This window comes from Meriones unguiculatus, chromosome 8, assembly GCF_030254825.1.
Source record: "Meriones unguiculatus strain TT.TT164.6M chromosome 8, Bangor_MerUng_6.1, whole genome shotgun sequence".
NCBI classification, from domain to species: Eukaryota; Metazoa; Chordata; class Mammalia; order Rodentia; family Muridae; genus Meriones; species Meriones unguiculatus.
In genome coordinates this window covers 115426446-115443115 of record NC_083356.1, presented here as the reverse complement: position 1 = coordinate 115443115, position 16670 = coordinate 115426446, and the positions used below count along the sequence as shown (strand labels likewise).

The window sequence follows — 16670 nt, the reverse complement described above, 5'->3', positions numbered from 1 at the left end:
ATCACAATGCTTCTAAACTAGAAATCAGTAACAAAGACGCAAGGGAAATAAATTTTCAACCATTGCAAAACTAACAAGCAGTTAGGAAGATTGTGACCAAGGAAGGGGTAAAGGTAAAATCCACTGGAAAAACTAGACAGCAACAGTCGGCCTCCATCCAACTCTGAGCTTATGTATGACTGGGCTCTCGTTAACAAGTTCCCTTGGGCACACATATCCCCTTGCTGGTTAAGCAGGCATTCTTGATAATTGAATAGGATAAAACATGAGTTTTTTTTTTTTTTTTTTAGTTCAGTTCTGGTGTTAGGGTGCAGTTCAGTGGCAGAACATGTATTCGCCCTGAGTTCAAGCCTCTGCACTGCCACGTCAGTTCTTCTATTACTAGAGTCACTGAATCACATGACATAGTAATGAACGCATATGGGTGGGTGTGTCACCAGCGCTTCCCTCCGCCAGCCTGTGCTCCACGCTCAAATGTCACCAAAGCAACTTAAGTGCCGACACGAGCCTGCACAAGAGAAATGCTATAAAGTGAATGCCTGTGACCTCTCGGAAGTCCTAACCTTCAACGTGACGTCTGAGGTGATGGGCCTCTTGTAGGTGACTAGGTCCTGAGGACAGGACCAGCACCTTCCTGAGAGAGATGGCCAAGTCCTATAACAGCTCCGACCTCTACACTCCTAGCCACAGCCATATGGGAAGCAAAGACAGAAGACCTCCAAGTTCAAAGCCTACTTGGGCTGCAAAGCAGGCTCAAGGCCAGCCTGGGAACTTAATGACACTTTCTCACGTTTTAGAATGTAAAGAAGGTCAGGATACAGTTCAGAGGGAGAGCACCTGGCCTGGCCATGCATGTCTAAGCCCCAGAATTCAATGCCCCATGCCACAAGAAAGAGCTCCAAAGCCCCTTCCTAGCCACCTCCAGGCAAGGCCACAACCAGCAGATGCGATTCTGTGAATCACCCCAGACAGCAAACTTGACACTGCTTTATCTTAGACCTTCCTACCTTTAAAAGTATCAGAAATAAGTCTGCATTGCTTATAACACCCCCAGAATGTAGCCTGAACAAACAAACTAGATATAAATAGCAGCCTGAACAAACAAAAACAGATGTTAATTATAAACATTTTTCTCCTACCAAACTTATTTTTTTCTAGAGCATCTGATCTCAAGGAAGTATTAGGGGGAAAAAACCAAATATCTGCTTACATGACTCACACTAAGATATGAGTAACTACTGGGCTAGAACAGTCCCAAGGTACAAAGGCACCCCACTCAAAGGGCACTAACAGAAACTGAGTGTGCAGAAGAGAATCTGAGTGCTCCCATCTGCTGAATACAGTGGCCCCAGGGCCTAACACATGCTGGCCTGGCAGGTCTTGAGTATTTAGAATGTAAGTGGCACACAAAGCCCAAGTCACACAGCACTAATAGCGGCTTTCTTCTTGCCGCATACCCAGACCTGAACGGGCTTTGTCATTGTCCCACAGGGAGGAGACATGAGCACGATATCTGGATAAAGACAAGACAAGCCCCAACCACATTTGTAAAATCTGCATTTGTCTTCTCAGCCGCGAGAAAGCCCACTCCTGTCTCCTGAGTGCTCCAGCGCATCCATGTAGATGCTATCTCCTGGGCCCCAGGGTCTGTCCTCTCAGATTAAGACAAGAAGACTTAAGAGGACTGAAGTGCATTTTAAGGGAACTAAGAGGAGTTCTGGCTCAGCTGGGTCTGATGAAGGAAATGGGTCTGCTTCCCTTTGGCTGAACCCCTAGGCTTCAGAAGAGACTCAGATTCCATTCAAGTGTTCACTTCCCCTCTTGGTTTAGTATCTCCTTCCTTTCCTCAGCATGGAGGCCACGTTTGTACCTACACCATCACCTCTAAGTGCCAATAATGTGTTCCAGAGTGCTGGAGGGCCGGTCCTGTGAGTAAGTAGCAGGCATGTACAACGTTCCAAGCTTAACTCACAGACCCTCCAACATGGCAAACTCGGGAACAGCGAAGGACTCACCACGCGAACCCCAGCCAGCTGAGAACTCTGACAAATGCCATCGACACCTCCTCATCGAGAGAAAAGGGTTACTCTGGCTTCGTGCCGGAGGCTGCAACCCACTAACAGAGGCCCCCTCCTCTTAAGCACGGTGGGTGAGGTGGCATGTTATGCCAGGCAAGCAGAGTAGAATTGTTCTCTCCTCATCAGGCAGATAAAAAGGGCGTTTCCCCAGACTCCCTCAGGACTTGCCTCCAGTGGCCCAAAGAACACACCGCTAAAGCCCAGCGCTTATGGTTTCCACCTCCTCTCAACACCACCAGGCTGGGGTGCTGCTTCTGACACATGGGCCTCTGAGGGACATAAAAACACCCAAGCCTTCGCCCACTGCGCCCAGGGCTGAAGAAGATGAAAGACACCCAAACCACAGCAAGCTGGGGAAAGCAGACTCTGTCTTGTTTTTAAGCAATAGGAAGCAGGGAAGGAAGGCAATGGGACGTGGCTGGGCAAAAGGCAGTTTAATGACGATGCTACTTAACAGTATACACAACTGCAGACTGGCAATGGGCTTGCAAGCTGAAGAACAGGAAGAGAAGGAGAACCTCTACAAGTTGCTGCTAGTGCTAATCGTGGTTATATATGCAAACAGCTTACATTTCATGCCTATTACTATGCAAAATAATAAATCTGCATGTTATAAATCACGTCAGACTGATGTGTTTTGAGCTTTAGTTTCTATAACCACAAACTGTGCTCCCAGCCCTCTCTTGGCAGCCTCCTTCCTGGTCAATTACAAAGCTGCAAAGCAACAGGGTTACTCCCTTACAACTCTAAGCATCCCAAGTCACCACGCTTGCCAGTTCAGGCCAGTACTTTGGAATTCGAATGCTCAGCTGGTCTGCCCTACAAGTACAGTATTTTAGTCTTTCCCAAGTTACCCCTCACCTCAACAGTTTCCTGTCACTTCCCAGTTAAGGAAGAACAAATGAGCTCTGAACAGGCAACAAACCAAAGCTTCTGCTTGCTTGTTCAGTTGTCTGAGATTGGATCTCACCGTACAGCCCAAGCTAGCCTGCAACCCACTATGACTCTCCAGCTTCCCTTAAACTCAATGGCAATCCTCCTGTCTCAGTCTCCCAAGCGCTAGGATTAGAGGCATAAGCAAAGCCCAAACTCTTAAATACCTAGGTTTGAAAACATGCTCAAATTAATTCATAACTAAAGAAACTGCCAACAGGTAGACAAAGATCAAATAATTTGGTTGCACACATAATGCTGCAATAGCACTCTTCTGAGACATCCTTGGTCAATACACAAACTGCTACCTCCGTGGAGGGAAATTCGGCAGTATCTCCAGAGATTAGAAGCAAGACTCTCACAATGGCTACTCTTGGCTGTCTACTTAACTATATCTGGAATCAACTGTAGACACAAGTCACCTCAACAATGCTCTAAGGGAATTTCTTAGCCAGATAATGCAAAGCAAAAAGACCCAGCCTAACTCTAGGCAGCACATTCTGGTGGCATGGAAAAGGACGTGAAGGAAGGAAACCGCTTTTCGCCTGCTTGCCCTCACTGCTGATGGCACGTTTATCTATTCTGTTGCTGTGGCACTCCTTCCACATACTAGAACCAACTTCTTTGGGATTCTAGCCCAGACTGAAGACCAGCAGCTCTCCAGGACTCCTTCAGGCTTTGAGTACAGGAATGGGACCGCTTAGACCAACCAGTGTCATGTACTGAGTAACTGTGAGACAGCCATTGTTGGGGCTGCCCAGACTGCACGCTGTAACACAATCTTAAATCCCCTTTGAGTAACCATACTCATTCTATCAGCTCTGCTCCTTTAAAGAACCCGAACCAGAAGAGATCTAAAATCCAGTTTCTACAAATATTCTGGCATATGCCTTCCCTCTCCATTATCTGTGAAATAACAAAAAAGGAATTAATTACAGTATTATTCTAACAACCAAAACCAGTAAATTTTTAATAAGAGTAAGTCCTTATTCAGCATTAGAATCGTGGCAGATGATCCCCTAAGCATCTCACACATTTTCTCATTTAATCTTCCCACAACTCTTATGAGGTGAGGGCCAGGGGGAAAAAAAAGGCCAGGGAAAAGTAATCCAAGATCACATTGCTGGGGCAGAAATAGAGTTTGAACCTATATGATCAAGCTCTCAAATCTACTCTCTTAACCATTATAACTTACTAAATCACCTAAGTATATATGAAATGGCAAGGCTGACATAAAATAAGCAGAATGTTTAATTCCAGAGGTATCAAGATTTGTCGAAGCTACACCCATCACATGGTTGGGCTCACGAGGAAAGGCTCAGACACAAACATTCAGGGGTGTCCTGGGGCCCTAATAAGTCTTAGGGTCATTGAAAGACACAAGGCCGAGCCCAGAGAAAAGCAGTAACGCAACCTAGTACTCCAGAAAGGATCCTGGGCCAGAAAAAGGGCAGCAAGTGGAAAAACAGATGTCCAAATAAAGTCTGGATTTTAGTCACCAGTAACAGGCCAGTGCCAGCTCTGACTAACCTACCATTGTAAGACATGGTCAGAGGAAACTGAAACTGGGAGAGGAGCATGCAGGGGACACTCCAGAACCAGAACCAGAGGCTGGGGATCTGGCTCAGTGCCAGAGCACTTACCCATAGGAGAAGGCAGACAACTGTTCTGTATGAGGTGCTGAGTTTGAGTTCCAACACCAAACAGTCAGAGATAATCTCTCTCTCTCTCTCTCTCTCTCTCTCTCTCTCTCTCTCTCTCTCACACACACACACACTTTTAAAGACAATGCTAGGGGGATGGTGTACACTTTTAGTCTCAGTATGTGGTAGCCTAAGGCAGGAAAATCATGTAACCCCAACGCAGCTCATAGGCAGCCTGGCCAACATGGCAAGGCCTGTCTCAAAAAAATATATAAATAATCCAAGTGCAGTGGCTCATACCAATAATCTTAGTCCTTGGGAGGTAGAGGCAGGGGGATTCGAAGTTGAATGTCATCTTCAGCTACACAGAGTTCCCGATAAGCCTCGGCTACAGGAGACTTTGTCTCAGATGAAAACAGTAAAAGAGGAGAAATGGGAGGAGAAGGGAAGGGAGAAAAGGGGAAAAGAGAGAGGAGGGGAGTGGTAGGAAGAGGGGAGAGGAGAGGTAAGAAGAGAGTGGGTGAGGGAGGAGAACAAAGCTGTTCCTATGTCCCAGCAGGAGAAAAAAGAAGCCAAGGTTCACAGTGTGCACACTGACCCGGAACACAGTGCGGGCACAAGTACCCAGGTGTCTTTTATGTCAACAGGATAAGAAAGCACAAATGCAGAAAACAGACACCTCTGGAAGGGCAGCACCTGAACCTGCCAAGACTGGCAGCTTCACAGAGGACTGTGTTCAAGGGACAGAATAAAAAGTCTTCGTGTGTCTTCTTGCCTCTTATAAACTGAAATGTATGTGTTCATTACCTAATCAAAAACACAATTAACTTTGATAATGAAAAGGACTTGGACTGAGATAAACTGTAAAAGCAATGTGGGGACTGGGAAAGACTAGAATTCAAAGAGAGGAGAAGAAGCCGGGTCTCCTCTGCTGCCTCCCGCCACCGTCCCCACCATCACTCCTCCTTAAATGTACTTGGATCCCAGCTGGGTCGGTCTGCTTGCCAGCGAGCCTCTTCCTCAAACTGGCCTCTCTCCCTGGAAAATCTAAACTTACAAGCCTCCCACCTATTGTGTTTTTAGCATGCCGTGTATCTTATCTGCACCGAGGACAGCAAGTACCGATGCTCACGCTGCTGCAACTCCCACAGCTGACAAGCCCTGCTCAGTGCTCAGTAGCCGTCCCACTAAACGCAGCTGCCACCGCCAAGCCGACCTGTCTGGCTGAGTCTGCCTGCCTCCATGTCCTCCTCCACGAGCTCCTGTGTGTGTATTTACACCACCTTCGGCTCTCATGGACTAAGGACGTAAGAATGTATAAACTACCAAAAATGTAAAGCAAGGAACCAAGGCTAGAAGCTGTTCAGCATGAGACCTACTGGGCCACCCTGGGGTGAGTCTGAAATCCAGCTTTGGCTTTTGGAGCAGCAGAAGAGTTTGGAAACTCCGTCCACAGAGAACAGTTCTTGAAGGAGACTTATTATATAAAGTAAAGCAACTACTCCAAAATAACCAAAACGATACCCATTTACCTCTTCAAAGAAGGGCAGTTCCTGTCAGTGTTCCTCAGGAGACTGTTGACACTTTACCAAAGCCCAGCTCAACACACTGATTTTTACAAAGAACAGACACAAGCTTTGACAGCCCTCTGTCACTATACTTGGCATTGTCATTCCTGGACTCCCAACTAAAGTATAAACTCTCTGAAGACAAGTTCCAGCTCTTCAAACCCACAGTCCCAATGTGCTTGGCATGTGAGAGAAAGAGAGAGAAAGACTCGCTCACTGAAAATCTGCACGGTGCAACTAAGCTCACCCTGGCAAAAGTCCCTCTAACCTCAACACTGCAATTTCCACCCCCATTATGTAGACGCTGAGGCCGCCACAGTTTCCCAATCCTTTTGTGGATTATTGGGCATCAGTTTTATTTGTGATCTTCCAATACCATTTTTAGTTTTGCATATCCCTAACTCAAAGCCTGCCAAGATATGCAATCAATGAAACTGAAAGAGAAGCACCCGCTCCAGCAATCCCTATTAAAGGAAAAACAATGTTACCATCTTTCAAGAATATAATCAATAGCTCTTTACAAACCAGCTGACAGGCGCAGGCTCCTTTCTAAACGACTCTGCAGGGCCAGAGAAAACAGGGAATTCTCATGCAGATTTTCTCCACTTCTTTCCAAGAATCTGCAGTTTCTGCAAATCCTGAACTTCGAGGGACTTGTCCTGCCTGGGTCTTACCACACATACACGCGTATACACACACTGAAAGAGTGAAAGAGAAGACTGGGCCTCCCACTGAACCTCCACCCCACCATAAATTATGTAGGTAAAACGATCATGAGCAAAACAAAGTATTAAGAAAAAGACCACTCCTAAGCACAGACATCAGTGCACATTAACAATTCTCCATCTGTATTTTATTCATGGAAATCATTAATAAATAAGCAGTCTCCTTTGACCCGGGATGGGCTTCTTGCACATCAGTGTTTCAGTTTCCAGGACACTCCATACTTAATTCCCTGCACTCGAGGGCCTGCTATCCCCCACCCCAAGAGGGGATAGCTGTAATGAATGAAAAGACCTGGCCAGGGATTGGCAGATGGGGGAGAGACAGGCTCTCTTGACTATAAGGATCTGAGCAGGTAGGTGACATAGCCAAGGTCAAAGGTTAGCAAAGGTGATACAGACTACAACTCTGACGTAGGCCTGCAGTTCATCTTGCTGACCCAAGGAACCTGAATGTTGGTCAGAAATTATTTGCAAAAAAGAAAAAGGAAAGAGAAGAGAAAGTACCAACCAGAGGCCAGGTGCTACGTTAATCAAATAGGTAACAGATAAAAGATAGCACAGGGCTAACCCAGCTCCGTGCACTCTACTGTCCTCTACTTTCCTGCCTCAAAAGACTCAAGTGTTTGGAAAGAAATGTCTGCCAGAATTAGAGTCTGGATAGCCTAGCAGTTCTTACAAAGCTTTCCAACTCAGTGGAGGCCAGCCAAGCGCCACTCTATCCGCTTAACTTTGCTCTTCCTGAGCTAACACATAATCCTGACAGCCACAGTAACATATTACATCTGAAAAGCACATGACAGTTTATTACTAGGTAATTTTAATTTTTTTTCTTCTTTACTTCATATTGTTTTCTCCCCCCACCCCCCACCGTGGGGTAGGGGCGCACCTGCCACGCTATACTTGCGGAGGTCATAGACAGCTTGTGGGAGCTGTTTTTTCTCTGCACACCAGGTGGGTCTCAGGGATCGAACTCAGGACATGAGCCTCGGCATCAAGCACCTTCACCCACCGAAAAATCTCAGCAGCGCCCCCCCCCCTTCCATGAGATAGAGTGTCATGTACACCAGGCTGACCTCAACCTCCCTCTGCAGCCCAGGACAGAACTTCTGGTCCTTACGCCTCCGCCTCCCGAGTGCTGATGTTACAGGCTGCTTGGTGTCTGTAGGGTTTGAACCAGGGCTATCACATCTGTTAGGCAAGCGGGCTACCAGCTTAACCATATCTCCACTCTCTTTAACGTTTACTAGAAGCAGCTACTTTGTTTTCTCACATTTGACCCCATATCTCGTTGAACATTCCCAGATCCTGTGAGCAGAAATTATTGAACTGTATGATGAGTCAGAGGGATTCTAGAGGAGTAAGAAGCCCACCTATGATTCACAGGCAGTAAATACACATGTAAGCTTACACTATCCTTCTCTATGAGAAAAGCCACTATGACCCTACATACTGGTTAATCACCAACCTTGGTCAACTCGTAAAGTGTAACAGAAAACAAGTCAGGAACCTGATAGCACAAAGAGAATGGGGGAAATCCGAAAGGTCATCTCAGGGTGCTCCATTCCCCAGGGTGTCAGGTGATAGCTACCGCATATTGACAAGATAGACGTCTGTATCCACCCCAGAGCTCAGAAACAGAGAAAGTGCCCCCACCACTCTCCGAAGGCTCTGTTTAATCTGGAAGCCAAAACCAGGCAAGGACAAACTGATAAGGCAGCGTGGACATTACGTGTATCACGTGTGACCACAGATGCGGAAGTCTTCATACATCTGGCTGGTCCCTTCTGTGAAAGAAAAGCTGGTTATGACTGCCCTGCTCTAGGTCATGCGAATGTGCTGACACGAACGGATACAGGTGTGGAAGCGTGAGTGACTGCAGAGATGAAGGCGGGAAAGAGACAAGAAGTGAAGGGAGACGTTCAGCTTCTGCTCTCCATTCTCATACTCGTTCAGTTCTTAGAACTAGCTTGTTCTATAGCTGACAAATAAAAATATATATTAAAAGCAGAGCCCAATTATTCACTTTCTGTAGCTGCTCTCGCTGGTACAGCAAACACTAATTCTTTCATCCACTCACACGCTCATTCACTCATTCAGAAGATACCCAGGGTCCAACTCCTGGTGTGTCCACCAGGTAAAGGCAGCGACAAGCAGTCGGTCAGCTGGCTCTCAAGCAGACTGTGTACTTCCATAAGACATGGCACAGAGGGATATCAGCCAACTTCTGATTTTCATCCATGCCACACTTTCTAAATCTTATTTTTAAAAAATTAGGTTTTGTTCTAGTTAATAAATATATTTGTACTCATTTACTTGACAAATGCTAGTCCCTGCCTATGTGTGAGGTACCACACTACACAATGGACTTGCCATGAAGAATAAATACTGTCCCCACCTAGCTTCTAAGGGGCTGGGAATTTTCCATGCATCAGTTTTAAGGGATGCATAAAAGCTGGAATGAGATCTCAAACTTTGAAGTGAAACCATACCCTCCAAAATAAAATTTAATTCCAGTTTAACCCAGAGAAATAAAATTAATCCTTGTATAAAATCATTCAATTATTTTAGCCCTGAAGGGCATAAATTAATGGGAAAATAGAAGCCACTGAATTTACAGGCTAACAGTCTGAGAGAGTGCCCGTAGGGTTCTAGGATCAGGTAGGCATGAAGAACCAGGTACCAGATAGAACCGTGACTCTGTTTCCCCATCTGAAATAAGGAAACCACAACTTTCCTCCATTAGGGTGGGAGAACACAATTTATCTTTAGAAGCATAACAAAATCTGGTAACAAAGCACTGTGCTCTTACACTTGCTTCCTTATATCTGGTTTAATTTTCCCCCACACACAACTTTGTCATTTATTAACCAAGCAAGATGGAACATCTGCCTGCCTCACCAAGCAGAAGAATGCAGGAAGTGAAGTCAAAAGACAGAAGCCCATACTCACACCCTCTCTAGCTATAATGCTTAAAAACAAGCAAATGATGGAACCTCTCTACACCTACCAGTAAACTACATATAACCCACCTTCTAGAACAATTTAGGGATCAGAAATGAAAGAACCTGTGAAGGCATAAACTATAAATATTTCTCCAAAGAAAATATGCAAATACTAATAGAAACATTAAAAGGAGAGATGCAAATAGAACCATATTACCTGACAGCTATGAGAATTGATAGGGCTCATCAAAAACAAAAACATCCCCAGGAAATATACGGAAAAGGCGGAACCTTGGGGATAGGGGCTCCGCTGGGAAAATGCCCGCACGTGTAAGATTCTGAGTGCCATCACCAATACCACATCAAAAATAAATTAACTGAAGAAAACAGAACCCTCATGCTTTTCTGATGAGAATGCCACTGTAGAGCAGCTACGGGAAACAGCATAAAGGTCCCTCAAAAAGTTATATTCACCACGTGACCAGGAATTCCACACAGAGGTACAGTCCCAACAGAAATGTGAACATGTCCATAAAATATCTGAAAATGATTATGTACCACAGCATCATACAAAATAGTCTAAGAAAAGATAACCCAAATGAGCAACACTTAAATTAATACATTTCAGTATATCCATACAATGGAATATTAGTCTGCCACAAAAACAGTACATACTGTAAGATAGATGAACACTGGTGAAAAACTAAGGCATTAAGGAGTACATGATTCCATCTGTGGCATGTCCAGAAAAGGCAAACAAACCCACAGAGACACGAAGTAGTTGTGCAGGCCTAGAACTAGCTGTGATGTGAATATACAAAAACTCCAAAACTGTGCACTGTAAGAGTGACTATGCATGAGATATAGGTATCAAACAAGGCTACCACAGAAATCTAAGTTTCCGCTCCTTTTCATTCAAACATGCCCTGCTCCTCTGATCTTAATTAGGCTTCTGTTCCTGTGATAGCACACTGACCAAAACCGATTGGAGGAAGAAAGGATTTCTCTCTCTTCAGAAGGTACAGTCCACCAGCAGGGAAGCCAGGGCAGCAACTCAAGGCAGGAACTGAAGCAAAGGCCATGGAGGGTACTCTCACTGGCTTGTGTCCACGGCTTGCTAAATTTGCTTTCTCATACAAGACAAGACCACCAGCCCACAGTGAACAGGGCTCTCCCACATCCACCACTAACCAAGAAAATCCCCCACAGACTTAGCTACAGTAGGCCAATCTGATGAAGGCAATTCCTTGAGATTCCCTCTTCCCGGGTATCAGAAACCAACCAGCACAATAGTAAAGGGCCTAACTTCCCTGTTTGCTTGCAGGAACTAACAAAGCGTTTGAAGTTGGATATTACAAATGAATGTTGTTTTTAACAAAGTGAACTTTATTAAAAGAGAAACTGCACAAATCTATTCTAATCTTGTTCCAAAAACAGAAACACAAACAAAAAACAAAAACAAAAAAACACCTTACCAAGACTGTGTTTGTTCTAAGTGAATCCTTATAGAATACACATGTATATACATATATGTACATCAAAATGTGATATTTTTTCTTGATTTTTCAGATACGTCATTAGTAAGCTCACCTGTTTAAAATATCTATAGGAACTTGACAATCAACTGAAACCCAGGTAGACCTGAAACCCAGGTAGACCCAACTTTCTGTCCTCCTTATACGTTCCGCATTCTAATCTCATACATGGACTAGTCCAAGCTCATTCACAGTCGTTAAAATACTGGTGAACTCTTATCTCATAGAGCAGGGCCAATTTTTAAGGTTAAATTTGATCTGGAATGTCTGAATACATATTCAGCAAAATTACTTCCTGGAATTCGGGATATAAAAACAATCAATAGAGAAGTGTAAATGCTTTGTGATTCCTTTGGAGTTTTTCTTGTTGTCATTGTTTGTCATAGGGTAAAGGCTGCCATCAAGTTCTGTCCACAAAAAGTATTATGTATAAAGGCTTCCTGGTTCTGGAACAAAGAAAGTATTTTATTGCCTAAAGCAAAAGAAAAATATTTTCCTTCCATTTAGTATTGTTATACTAAAATAGCAGACCAATGAAACCAGCTAGGTGTGACAAGACCCAAGGTTTGTAAACAAAGATAAATTGTTCTTTATTGTGATTTCATCCTGGATGGGGGCAAATCCATCCCCCTAAAAAAATAAAATTGGTCGAACCAAAGAAAACCACGGGGATTTTGCAACATGGGGGTACCCTGAGTGACAATTTTAATGTAAGAGCTTGTCAAACTGCTGGCAGGCATGGTGGGTTGTGCTGGGAGCGGACAAACCTGAAGACAGCAAGGACCTGTCAAACAGCAGCTGTCTGGTTATTCCCACAGCAGCCCTCCCAACTTCTCTGGGTGAGGGCCATGTGTGAGAGGATGTCAAAGCATGGGGAGCCACGGGGCTGTCAGTGTCTGCACGCCCCAGGCGCAGGCAGGGTGAACCCACCATCCCCTCCAGAGCTCAGCAGCCTGCGACTGTCCTTCCTTCTGGGGGACACCGGATAATCCAGGTCCTTGCACCCCGGTCAAGTATCTCGGGCCTCCCTTTGTGGCTGTCTACGGCTGGAAGGGCTGTGACCGGCCCGCAGGCCCCGGAGAAGCCGAGCCCTCCGGGCAAACCCGGAGCTCGGGCCCTGCAGCCCGCGTCCCGCACCGGCGGCCACGGGCGCACACAAAGGAGCGGGCCGGGACGCGGGGACGCGGGGGCTTGCGCGGGACGCCGGGGAGAGGGGAGGGAAGGGACCCCCGTGAATCCAGGCTGACACGCAAACCTGTTGCTGGATTCGGGGCCCGGGGACCCCGCGAGGACACGGGCGCGACGGGTGCGGGGCCGAGGCCGAGGCGGCGGGAGCGGGGAGGGCCCGCGGGGCTCGCACCTCGGGCGCTTTGTCTGCGGCGGGCGCGGACCGGCCGGCGGCGTGGGGAGGGTGGGGGAGGACCGCGCCCGCCCTCCCGCGCGGCCTGCGCGCCCCCTCCCCGCCCCGCGCGGCCGCACTCACCTGGCTGGCGCGGGCCGGGCTGGCGGGCGCTGGGGACGACGCGGGGACGCCGGCGCGGCGGGCGGAGAGCTGGGCGAGGCGGGAGGGAGGCGGGCCGGGGGCGGAGCGGCCCGGGCGGCGGGCCCGCGGCAAATCGCTGCCCGGCCCTCCGTGCGTCAGGCTGGGGGGCGGCGGCGCGGGTGGCCCGGCCACCTCCCGGCACCCGCGGCCCGGCCCCGTCCGCGCGACCTCGCGTGCGCCCGTGCCGGCGGCGGCGGCGGAGACCCCGCCCGGCGCGGAAGGGGGCGGGGCGCCCGGACTGACGTCTTGTGGTCCCCACCCGGCGGAGCGCGACCGCGTGGGTGGGTGGTGGGAGCTCTCCCCCGGCCGGGGGTCAGGAAGTGTGGCTGGAGTGGCCCTGATACCTTGTTTGTGTCCTTCTGCTTCACCCACCTCCAGAGTCTTCCAGGTCTAAAAAGACCCCTGAGGCTGGGATGCCTGTGGCCCCAGGTACCCCGGGTTGGGAGCTGGGAGGGAAAAGGTTTCAGGGATGAATGGCTGGGTGGGATTCCAGACTTTGTTTGGCTCTGGGGATCTTGCTGTGGGTTGGATGATCCAAAATTCACAAATGGGGCTTTCTGGTGATGACTACTTCAGTGTCCTCTTTCGTATTGTGTTGCACAAGTCACTTTTAGGTCATTTCCTGAATTCAATTCAAAGGAGTCATCCACGCGAAACCACAAAGGCCACATGGTCCCAATGCTGGGCCTTCCATTGAATGCGCACTGCCACTCCAGTATTACCCAGTTCTCAGAGGACAAACTTTCCTTTCCAAATGAACACCCAACTTTCTCTGTTGAAGCTCCCCAGCTGAAAATCAGAGAGCTTTCTTCCTCTTAATTCTAGGGGACCCATCTGTGTCTACTGTTGCGTGGTTAAAGGAGTGCCACTATCAACCAACCCTCCAAACCCAGAGCCCAGCATGCCTCTTCCGTGTCTAGATCCTCAGAGGTTGAGTGTGGCCATGGACAAGCCAATTTAGCATCCGATGCCTCTATGTCTTCACCTCCAGTCCCATCACCCGCCATATCCGTGCACCACACAGGTTCCACAGGCGCGGAGGCTTGGCCTCTATGGTTGCTCCTGCCTGAAGTACAACCTTGACCTAACTAGGTGACCTATCCACAAAGACAGTGCGTGGCTTCCTCTTCCTACCACCGGCTCACAGGCCATCCTTTCGCCAGCCCAAATACACACACACACACACACACACAAAATTAGAGATTCTTTTCTCTCTATGTTCATAGAGCCCTTGATTTCCTGTGATTATCCATATTACTTTCTTTTTCCATTTCTTTCTTTGGAGGTCTTTTCTTCCCGGACCGTGTGATCCTTAAAAGGACAGGGATTTGGCCTAGCTCATTCTGGGTTCCCAGAACACAAGTCCGTGTTCAACACAGGGAAAGTTCTCTTTCAGTGTTTGCTGAGGTTAGGTCACCACGTACCCTACAAAACGTACCTGCCTATCAATGAGGAACTCCAAGGACATCACCACCCTCCTGCAAATTCCCTCCCTCCACCACATGGGATTCCCTGGTTATTGTTTTAAAACCTATTTTCTCCACTCATATTGATCCTCATAGCAGAAGAGCATGCCGAAAAATCCACTCCAGTAACTCACAGCTCCACCCGGATTGGTGTATGTACTCTTCACCTACCCACGGCTCCATGCTGAACCCCTCAGTTACTTGATGAGGGTTACAAGAAAAATGAACACAAACAAATGAAAAGTATCCAACTATGAATTCACAGAACGAAGGTGTGTGCCTCTGGATAGCTGACAAAATGGACTCCACTTCATCTTTTCAGTTGAGTTGACCTCACATCCAGAGTTCTTATGGTTCTATATTAACATCTGAAGAGAGAGAGAGTGTGTGTGTGTGAGAAAGAGAGGGGGGGAATTACCAAATCCTTGCAAATCAAGTGTCCACACCTTGTTGAGCTCCCAGGGACCACCCCTCAGTACTCGGGGGTATTTTTCTCTGACAGCTTCTGCTGCCCCCTATGTGGACTGAACTGAGTGTCTCTAAAAACCTAATGAGCAGACAATGATGTGGCTAGAAGCTCCACCTCGCTTACATTCTAAGTGGAGCAGGCAGATCTTTAATCTCCTAGCTCTGTGACCTTAGAAGAGCACAAATACTGCAAGCATGACCGCCCTAAGGGGGAGCAGTAGTAACAATGATTGCACTGTAAGTCATCGTGATACAATAGGAAACAAAGTGTGTTAAGTCGTCCACAAATTGGAGCCCAGTACTACAGTTCGTGCCTGAGCACAGAACACCCGGGGTCTTCTCTACGTAGCCTTGGGAACATTTGATGACAGCAGTCACCCTGTGTTCCCTGTTATCCCTGCCCTTTAGTGACCCTCCACCCACCTTCTCCACACCGAGGTAGTGCCGCTTACACTGTGTCCAAGAACAGAGTCTCCCTGCTGGCATTCCAAAAGCAGGCTTGACATCACATGGGCGCTTTCCCACCTCCTAAGCTACACACCCAGGGAAAAAGAAACAAAACTACCCGCAGATCTTTTCTTTTCCTACAGACACAGTGGTAAGAGCATTATCTTCTCCAAACTGCACTTTGCAGCTCTGAGATCTTTACATCTGTGCCTCTTAAACATCACTGAATACATCTGTGCCTCTGAAACATCACTGAATACATCTGTGCCTCTCAAACATCACTGAATACATCCGTGCCTCTCAAACATCACTGAAGATGTTCTGCACAAGGAGCCAACTCAATAGCAGTGTGCAAGGAGATGGACGTTTTAAGTGAAACTTTTCTAAATTTCATGTTTTCCCACACAGTTTCCCTTGGGCTTCTTAAAGCCACGTTTAAATATCATTTTAAATGGCGTGAATTCTTACACCCATCTTGTTTTCTTTTTCTAACAAACTAATATTGGAAACCGCTTTTTAGGAGACTGTTCTGTACATGCTATGTTTGGGCCTCTGAAGAAATCCCAAGGTAAGGCAGACCAGTGTCGTCGATGCCGTTTTGTTGGCACTTTGGAGAGTTAGGCAGTGTGCACAACAGCCCCTGCATCCCCAGCACTAACACTGGCCTCCTGGAGAAATTATAGTTCCCGTAGCCCTTGCTGAAGGGGTGTACCCTGGAAGTATTCTTGGGCTGTGTGTATGGTCCCTAACTGTTCCTGGTTTATACTGGGTATGATGACAAGGCAGAACACAGTCTTTCAGAAACTGAACTGGGGGAAAAGTTTAGTCTAAAAATTAAGTAGCTCCAGTCAAGCAACCGGCTGAGGAAAGTGCAGTCAAATGGGAGGATCGAGGAGAGCCGTGACAGCACCAGTGGATGGAAGTTAAGGTCAGCCACACCGTGGCCAGGCGGACAGCATCAGTCTCACATGTATTCACTCATCATATAACCACTTACTTACTAGGTAGCTGCTTCGCCTCAGATGCAGGGGTTACAGTACAGACACAACAAGAACTTGGCTTTTTGGATTATGTACTCCAGTGGGGGAACAGACTCATAATAAGCACAGTAAGGAAGAAAAGCACCTGACATGTCAGAAGACCATGCGTGCTGGATAGAACAGTGTAGCAAACAGAAGGTCCAGGGAGAAGAGTATGTTTGTTGTAACTGGGCTGGGAAAGAACTCACTGAGAAGCTCCCACCGAGGAGGATGAGACAAAGCGGTCCTCGGTGAAGATAAGACAAGCCTGGAGTCGGAGTGGACACAGAGGGAGCTGGGAAG

At 47.4% G+C, this 16670-nt stretch overlaps 1 protein-coding gene across 1 annotated transcript in view; it reads right to left on the bottom strand.

Moving 5' to 3' along the window:
- The window catches only part of Sestd1 (SEC14 and spectrin domain containing 1), a 95508-nt gene extending 82368 nt beyond the window's left edge, over nucleotides 1-13140 (bottom strand). The window contains exon 1 of the mRNA XM_021647150.2: nucleotides 12908-13140. The gene's annotated coding sequence lies outside the window, so the exon portion shown is untranslated. The remainder of the gene's footprint in view (nucleotides 1-12907) is intronic.
- Nucleotides 13141-16670: the final 3530 nt, after the last annotated feature.